Raw genomic sequence first — 9,950 nt, forward strand, 5'->3', positions numbered from 1 at the left:
TGAGTGGATCTCCCCATCCTGGAATCAAGCCCTGCGTCAAGCCCTGCATCAAGTCCTGAATCAGGCTCCTTGTTCAAAAGGGAGTCTGCTTCTCCCTCTCCCTCTGCCCCTTCTCTCCCACCACTCCTGCTCACTCACACTCTCTCAAGTGAATAAATAAAATCTTTTTAAAAAAATGTTCTTTCAAACTGTCAGAATAAAAACATTAGACCAAAGTATTTTTATAATTAAATCATTCATTTTTTTTACTCATAGGTTATATGCATACAGATTGAAAATAAAAGACTATTATTTAATTTAAGCTATGTTACCATTATATAGATCCTATTTAAACATGGGTTAATTATACTAATAATGATCCATATGTTACTGGAGCAGGAGCTTTATAATTCCAAATGTAATAATCAGAAGAAATTTGTTTCCAGTATGTACTTAATTTTGGTTTTTCTGATGCAGAAAGTTGAACTAAATGCTGATCTGTGTAACAACCAGTGAATGAATGTATAATCTAAGATTCTAAAATGAAGTTTTAAATATGCTGTACCTCCAATCCAAATCTGGTCAAATGGATGCTTCTTATGACTCTTGGCTCCAAAACTTACAGTTCCAGAAAGACTAATTTCCATTGATCTGAGGAACTTGTATCCAATAATCTAGATCAATATAAGCTTTCCTCTTGAAATACTTCAAGCTGGCCAAAACTAACTTTGCATTACTAATTGAACCTCTATTATAAAAAGATACATGAGCTTCACAGATTTTAAAATTATTTTTGACACTTTCGTGATATTTTAAATTAACTGTTATTTTTACGTGTACTTCTTCCTCTTTCATTTGAAAAAAAAAAAAAAAAGGCAAAAAATCCACAATTGGAGGGACAGGAACCGGAAAGTATAGTAACATAAAGGAAGGAAAGGAAAACACTCTTCTCTAAAGGAAGAGTGAATGGAAATTTGTAAGGTACACTAAGTGCAGAATCATCCATTGCATCAATGCTACTACAAGTCAGAATGCCAAGGTCAAGAGAAGTCACACAAGGATGAACTAGAATATTCTGAAGTGGAGATCCATTGGTGGGGAGACTCAAGCTGATTGTAATGTTTGGCATGATTCTTTCTAAATCGCACTTGAAAATGATAGCTCCAAAGACTTGCCTTGTATCTGCTATATCCTATTTATCATATTGTATGGATTTTACCTTTTCAGTGATAGAAATAGAAACTTGTGGTTTTCCTTTGTAGGTTCTAACTTTCCAGGCTGGCTGCTTTTATAGATGCATCACAGAAACAAGACTAGCACTACCCAGTGAGTTCTGTAGGTTGGCATCCAAGAAAATTCCAATGGACAATTTTGTAGAAGTAAATCAAGCAATTGGTTCAATTTTGTATTTAGCTCAGTGTCTTTTTTCTGTCCCAAGTAAAAAAATATATATATCAATGTTACCTCTAAAAGAAAAGAGCCTTGTGAAATTCCACTAACGCGAATTAATGGTGGATGAGGAGATACAGCTTATTCAACAGTGGAACATAAACATATATCACGTTATTCTTCAGAAAAGCAACAACTTTCCAGAGTTCTCCACCTCTTAGGAGACCATAAACAGATGTTTTATTGTGTGTGAACCAGTTATCATGACTCTGTATCAAGTTCTTATCATCATCCAACAATCTAACTTCAAAGAGTAGTGCTTTAAGAAAGGGACCATCTTTGGGAATAGGCATATAATTTACTCCATTGAAGACCTTAGCTCATTTTCCAAGAGTGGGATATCATCTGGATAATCTGATGGTGCCACAATGTGGAGATCCTGGTTCATGGCTATGAGCCACACTGTCCACTGAGCCAAGGTAAGCCACTAAAGCATTAGCTCATCCCTGAGGTCACCTCTACTTCATTCTGCCATTTTTATTAATTGGATTGTTTGTTTTTACAATGTTGAGTAAAAGTTCTTTACATACTTTGAATAGTAATCCCTTACCAGAGATAACATTTGCAAATATCACCTCTTGATCAGTGAGTTGCTCTTTTGTTTCATTGATGATTTCATTCACAGTGCAAAAGCTTTTTATTTTGATGTAATCCTAATAGTTCATTTTTGCTTTTATTTCCCTTGCCCCAGGAAGCATATCTAGAAAAATTTGGTATGGCTGATATCAGAGAATTTTCTGTCTGTATTCTCTTCTAAAATTTTTATGATTCCAGGTCTCATATTTAGGTCTTTAATCCATTAGTTTATTTCTGTGTATGGTGTTAGAATGTGGTCTGGTTTCATTCTTTTGCATGTAGCTGCTCAATTTTCCAGCACCACTTATTAAAGAGACTGTGTTTTCCCCATTGTATATTCTTGCCTCCTTGGACATAGATTAATTTACCTTATAAATGTAGGCTTATTTCTGGACTCTCTATTCTGTTCTATTGATCTATGGTTTTTTTCATGCCGGTATCATACTGTTTTGATTACTACAACTCTGTAGTATATTTTGAGTGTGGAATTGTAATACCTTTAGCTTTGTTGTTCTCTCTCAAGATTGCTTTGGCTATTTGGGGTCATTCACGGGTTCCATATAAATTTAGTATCATTCTACTTTTTTGAAAAATGCTTTTGGTATTTTGATAGAGAGTACATTGAATCTGTAAATTGCTTTGGATAGTGTGGACATTTTAATAATACTAATTCTTTATCTGTGATCTAGTTTAATAATATATTCTGAATTAGCAGTTATAATTATATGTAGACATAGAAAGGAAGAAATTTATTAAGTTATTAATATGAGGTAAAGAAATTAGTTAGGCATTATTATTATTATTGTTATTATTTTTATTTGGCTTGCTGTGTCAGACTTGGAAAAACAGAAACAACACTTCTACTATCTCAAGCTGGAAAGACCTTCTGTCCAACTACAATGTGTTAAAGTCTGCAGTGCTTAGGACTTTCAGGGTACACCTACCTTTTAGAGCAGCAGCTATGCTCTTGTAAAGGAGGTGCCCAGCCAATGGTGGACCATAACAGTAGTAAAAGAATCTAGCCATTTCTATGCAACAAAGGGATTTCTTTAACAGGCAGTATTTGCTCTGGAAACTTTCCATTGGGCTGGCTCAGGTGTTGTCATGATGGAATCACAGCCTGATTATTTGCCCTGCACAGTCCTACCTGCTTCCTTTTCTTTCAAAGTGTTATTTTTCAATATACCTTTTGTAATTCTAACTCCCTTTCAGTATCTACTCCAGGAGAATCCAAACTGCATCACTTCAATTAGAAGGAAAGCAGATTCAATATAGAAAGCTTTCAGGAATCAATATGGCACTGGTAGCAGATGATGAGGGAGTGGAGAGCAAAACAGCACTATCAGCTAACCCAAGAACAAGAAATATGCTCTTCTGGATTGTGCATGTAACCCTTTGAGTTCTGAACTGACCACTTATGTCTCAAGAACAACCCACACAAGTGCAATCAGGACACAACAATTAATAGATTCAGAGATGACATAAACTTAATCCATTCATAGGCATTTTGATATTGAAGTAAATTTACAGAAAATAAACAATCTGAAATTCTCAGAACTAGGGTACTGAAACCACCTTTATCTTTTGCTTGTAATCCTTTAATGCCCAAAGTAATAGACTGCTTTTTACTATTTTTTAAGTATCTGGAAATAAGAATTTATATTCATTTTGATATGTAAAATTGTGAGTATTAAAATATAATGTTCATAACTTATCCAAATCTAGAAACCTTTCCTCACTAAGTAACATATAATATCAGGAGTACTCTTTTTCCAACCCATTTGCATCTTGTCATTTTGAGAAACTCTGAAACGCAGCACCTTTCATTCTAGGAAACTAAGAATCATTTTGTGGAATAAAAGATATATTGCTTATGTGAGAAGCAACTGTATAAAGACAGAAAAAAAGAGAAACACTTATCACTATGTGATTATTCTAGGAAGTATAAAATCAAAACACAGGAATATAGTTCATGTTTGAGTTTCAGGAAAGAGAAGTAATAGGAATACTAGGATTAAGAATATAAGGAAAGACTTAAAAACATACGGAGAAAAGTAGAAATAACTCGTGAACTTAAAATGTCCAGATGTAAAATGATGCTGTACACAGGGTTGCTACTGTAAAATTCCAGTTTTAATTTTGGAAAAAACATTTCTGGAAATGACAATTTCTGGAAAAGACAATTCTATAAAGATGGAAACAGATCAGTTGTAAGGGACATGGTGTGAATGGAGAGTTTGGCTACCTGAGGGGATTTTTTGCGTGATGGAATTTTCCTGTATTCTGATTATGGAGATGTACACATGAGTCTTTGCTTATGTTAAAACTCAGAGTTGGAGACCAACCACCCCCTCACCAAAATTGCTTTATTTTTAGCTAAAAAGTATAAAAAAAGTTCTAAGGAATTTGGTTATGAAAATAACATATTTATGGTATAAAACAGTCTATGCTTTTTTTGTAGAGTATATCTACTAGAAAATTAATGTTATATTTTTAATCTTATTATTTTATATGTGACAAGATAGGACTGGTATTCTATATTAGCTTTCCCAGCTCTAAATTCAGCCTATGTAGAAATTAATGTGTTTTGGAAGGGAGATATTGCACAGATGTCATTTTTGTCAAAAGCAAGCAAATTATGAATGTAAATAATGCACTGTTTTGGTTTTGAGCTTCCAGAATCACTTGGAATCTGAGATATTGAAATGTCAACAAATTTGAGATCATTTTCTGCCATAAATGGAAATGAATAGATTGATGGCCACTTGTCTTATTTGTAACTTGTATTAATTTTTCTATAAAAATATTTAAGAATAAATTTGGCAGAGTTTCCTTTTCTATGATTATAGCACAATTATGTTATTATGAAAAAGCACAATCCAAACATAAGCATTAGTTTTATGTCGCTTTCACACATCTTTTATATCACTTTTATTTTGCAGTAATCATTACATAGGAATATAAAAGTAAAAAGATAAGTCAGAGCAGGATTATATTAAAATAGAAATTCTGGGATGCCTGGGTGGTTCAGTCAGTTAAGCCTCTGCATTCAGCTCAGGTCATGATCCCAGGGTCCTGGGATTGAGTCCCACATCAGGCTCCTTGCTCAACAGGGAGGAGCATTAGGCTCCTGGCTCTGCCTCTGCCAGCCACTCTGCCTGCTTGTGCTTGCTCGCTCTCTCTCTCTGACAAATAAAGTCTTAAAATAAAAATTCTTGGAGGCTTCTGGGTAAAAAGTTAATTTGCGTGTAGATGTGTTCCCTATCTAAGATATTCATTAAGTGATTGTACACACACTAATGTCTATACAAACATGTACGTGAGATCAATAACAAACATCAACATTTTACAAATTATTACACTTGTACCAAGCAATGTACATACCAGACATTGCAAAGTTTGGTCAACACTAAGTTTGTATATCCCTTGACCTGACAATCTATTGGCAGCCAACATAGATGGTACTCTGAAGAACTGAGGCAGGACTCTGAAGAACTGAGGCTGATAGTTATTCCTTACATTGCCAAATTCTTCCATAATCCCACTGATCAAAAATAAAATCTTAAAGAAATCATTAATATCACAGAATGGTCTCATGAATTATCAACTCTATATCCCTCACTGTTGCCATGAATTCTCCAGGCCATCAAAAAGCCAGGTATATTTTGTGAACAAGATAAAACACCTTATAACTATTACATGCAGAAGCTAAAATTATCATTTGTTTATAAATGTTATTAATTTAGATGGTGTAAATGGATAACATACTGCTTGTTTAAGGAAAATATTTAGTTCAGACATGCATAGAAAAATGATCTTGGACTTCCAGACTTCTACAAATAAATTACTCTTGTTTATAAGCCTATATATATATATATATATATATATATATACACACACACACACATACATATATACATATGTACACACACATATATATATATGTGTATATATATATGTGTATATATATACATACACACACACACACACATATATATATATATGGAACCCAGATTTACCAATGTTATTGAAACCCAAGTTTGGCTGTTGTCCCTCAAGAAATGAGGGACAGAGCGAGTCCTCAAGAAATGAATTTTGATTGGAAAAGAATTTGAGCTTTATTCAGGAGGCTGGTAACCTGGGGAGAAGGCAGACTCTTGTCCAAAAGCCAACTCCAAGCTTTCCATCTGACCCAAAGATTTTTAAAGGGTTAAATCAGTTAAGGGAGTGCAGTGGTCTGTGACATTTCTGGATTACATGGAGACTCGATGATGCCAACTACAGTTATCTCATGGTGCTCAGAGGTTATGCAAGAAGGTTTGGTTCCTTGGTACCCAGCAGTTGTGCAAGAGTATTCTTTCTTTCTTTATTTTAAAGATTTTATTTATTTATTTACTTACTTACTTCTTTATTGAGAGAGAGAGAGAGAGAGAGAGAGGAGGGACAGAGGGAGAGAAAGAATCTCAAGCCGACTCCACACGGAGCATAGAGCCCCACACAGGGCAGTCTTATGACCCCTGAACCAGGATCTGACCCGAAACCAGGAGTTGGTCACTTAAACCGCCTGAGCCACCCAGGCACTCCAAGAGTATTCTGTTCTTTCTGGAAAGGAGGATAAGGTCTACAAATGTGCAAAGGGATATCAGTAAGTCATTTGTGTGACCTTAAAAATGAAAAACATTTTGCAGAAAAATTGCTGGACTCATTGGAAAGCTGAGGCTGCTTGAAAAGGACTTGTGGGCCTCTCTGGCCTCAGAAAGTTCTGATCCTTCATTCCCCAAAGATAGTGTCTGTAGATCTAAAAGAAAGTAAATTAGTTTTGTTAAAGATCAAAGGTTTTAGGTCAGCAAGCAATGAGTGTATCAACTTGGAGCAAGTTTAACCTTTAAGACCAGCTGGAATGCTCTTAAACCAAAACACTTGATATTACTCCTTTTCACGTGTGAAGAATTGACCAAAAAACTCCCCTTAAGTCATTCTTTGTTCACTTTTTGACCCTTACCCCAAAATCAGAGGAAAAAATAAAACAAAACTATCAAATGAATATATAAAGTTCACATTTCAATTTTTTTGCGTGTAAATATTGCGTAACATAAGGGTACCTATTTTAACAATGGAACATAGTTCTTGCCATAATGTTTTAAAATTTAGAAATATTTCTTCTGCTTATTTATTTTTCTTATTAAAGCAAATTATTCTTAGGGAAGGATTATAGAATAGTTTGGGGGGCAGAAAAGCTGTGTTTGGATCTTACCTCTACTATGCTGCAAATATGTACTTAAAACAGGATTATTTATTGGAATGAAATCCAGTTTCCAAATGAAAATTCAGAAAAAACTTCATAAATATCTAAAAATGCTAGAAAATGACCATATCAGCTCTGTATTCTGTATCAGTTTGCAAGCTGTTTTATTTTTCTTCAGCAATCAAAACAGTATTTAGTTTGAAATGCATAACAAAATTTGAAAACCATAGCTTTGCATGTTTGTTCTGTCTCCGGTTATGAATGTAACACTTCTGAATGTTCCAGAATGACAGTCTTAAAATGAAAGGAAAAGAATATACTTGCACAGCACATTTAGCTCTAAAATCTGATTTCTGGAAGCTCTTGATGGTCTTTCCAATAGTATTAAGGTTATGTTTGCCTGATAAGGAAAACAGCCAGTCACTTCAGTCAACAACCTAGTTTTCAGATATCCCAGAGGGGAAAAAAATGTTGCATTCATAAATGCTTTCCTCTTCAGAATTTTTCCTTGCTGTGATAAATATGGATTCTGAATTTTGAGAAACCTATTTACTCTGAGAAGTAGAATTCATATATTTACTTGGTAAATTGCTATTTAAAATACTATTTCAATAGAGGATAATCTTTGGTATCCTTTTAAAACCAATTTGATATCTTAGCCCAAACTAGGTTTTCATCAATTAATGACTTGGAGAATATTTATATTTATCACGTTGGCTCTATAATTTAGGTCATGAGAGAAAGTTCTCCCGGGATGCAGTAAAACTTGTGATTATGAGAGCATACTCTACAGTATGCTCTTGGTCAGTCTCCAAGACTGACTTTCACACTCTAAATATGTAAATTTTGAAAATTTACTGAAATTCTCTTAAGATTTTGTAAGGCTATCAGAGAAATAGCATCTCTTAGTACAGAGTAAAGTGATAATGTCACTTCTTCATGTCCCCCCAGGACTCCTTCCTCTCTTAGACAATTCCTACTTCAACCAAGAGAACTGGTGTGGGGGGTTGGGGCAGGGGAATGTTTTTTTTCTCTCTCACTGCTGAAACTGCCTGAACAGGGGTCTCACTGAGAATCTCTTGGAGACCTTTAACATTACAGTTTTTTCAGTGGTCCTTTTTTCAACCTCTAGTCAAACATCAGTATGTGTGTGCATGTGTGTGTGTGTGTGTGCGTGCGCGCGCGCGCGTTTGTGTGTGTGTGTGTGTGTGTATTTTTTTTAAGACAGACCATGTTGTTTTCAACATATAAGGAGTCCTGGCTCCTTAACCTTAATACATTGGCTGGTGTCAGTCATGTCCAAATCCTTAGGACTGCCCTTTGTACTCATCCACTTTCCATCTAGACTTTTACACATCCACCAATTCTTTCTGTTTTCTCCCGGAGAAAGCTATTCTTTCCTGGAGGACTACAGCAGCTCTTCCTAAGCTCTGTCAGATGAATTGGAAGCCTTTCAGTAAACTAGCCAGTTTATAAATGAAATATATACTGTTCTTGGTTTATTATCCTTTCATGCAAACCCCCATCTTGGATGAAGAATCCTTGTTTTTCGTGTTTGTACTTCATGAAGCTACATGCTCTATTATTATGGTTTCTGAGAGACCAGGAGCATATGTTATTCTTTATTCTCCTCTAAATGCTGATTGCAGATTCTACCATCTCTAGTCTGCACTAATCCCAGATCCACTAACACAGAACCCAAGAAGCATTAATTTGCTATATATTTACTCTACGCTCATTCCAGCCAATGATGCTGAAATATGTAAACAAATTTTATTGACAAATGTGCAAACAGAACGATATTCAATGATGAGGAAGCAAAGAAAAAATAGAATTATGTATATGAAAATGAATGCAGAAACAAATAAATTCATGAATAAAGCATCACATTAGTCACAAGGGAATACAAATTTTATAAATTCACAATATATTTAAAAAGATCACTCAATACAATTGAGAGAATAAGAAGACTTGAAAAATGAAACAACAGTTAAATGAAAAAGAGTATGGGTTAAAAGGCCTGAAAACAGCAGCAAGCTAGTGGAATATTCTGAGAATGTCCCACACTGATAAAAGATATAAAAACCACAGCTAAAAGAAGAACACCTACCAGAAAATTAAAAAAAAAATTACTTACTTTATATACAAATTATAGCTGAAATTTCAGCAAAACAAAGCCAAAACAATTTTATTAAAAAGAAGTCAGGGAGGGGCACCTGGGTGGCTCAGTTGGTTACACCTCTACCTTCAGCTCAGTTTATGATCCCAGGGTCCGGAGATTGAGCCCTACATTGGGCTCCCTGCTCAGCGGGAGCCTGCAACTCCCTCTGCCCATGCCCCTCATGGTTTCTATTTCTCTCTCAAATAAATAAAAATATTTTAAAAATAAAAAGATAAAAGGAGCCAGAGAAAAAGGAAAATGTACTACAAGAAAAAAAATGACAAAAAGTTTTTCAAAAACAGTATATGCAAGATATTTAAAAATGGAATAATAATTTAAAGAGCTGAGAGATTATACTGACAAACTAGATTGTTTTACTCTTAAGATTATTTTTAATAATAAGAGTAAAATATATTGCAAACAACCCAAACTTTTTAAAAATCAAGATAACGTTAAACAAAGAGATTCTGAAGAATGTATTTTAATAAGAATCAACATATTTGAAAAGTAAAATCTGAGAAATTATAAAGAAACACATTG

The 9,950-nt window shown here is 34.5% G+C and overlaps 1 pseudogene; it reads right to left on the reverse strand.

The window, feature by feature from the left end:
- Positions 1 to 343: 343 nt before the first annotated feature.
- Positions 344 to 5,541, reverse strand: LOC131831098 (AP-5 complex subunit mu-1-like; annotated as a pseudogene).
- Between the last annotated feature and the right edge of the window lie 4,409 nt (positions 5,542 to 9,950).

This window comes from Mustela lutreola, chromosome 5, assembly GCF_030435805.1.
Source record: "Mustela lutreola isolate mMusLut2 chromosome 5, mMusLut2.pri, whole genome shotgun sequence".
NCBI lineage: Eukaryota > Metazoa > Chordata > Mammalia > Carnivora > Mustelidae > Mustela > Mustela lutreola.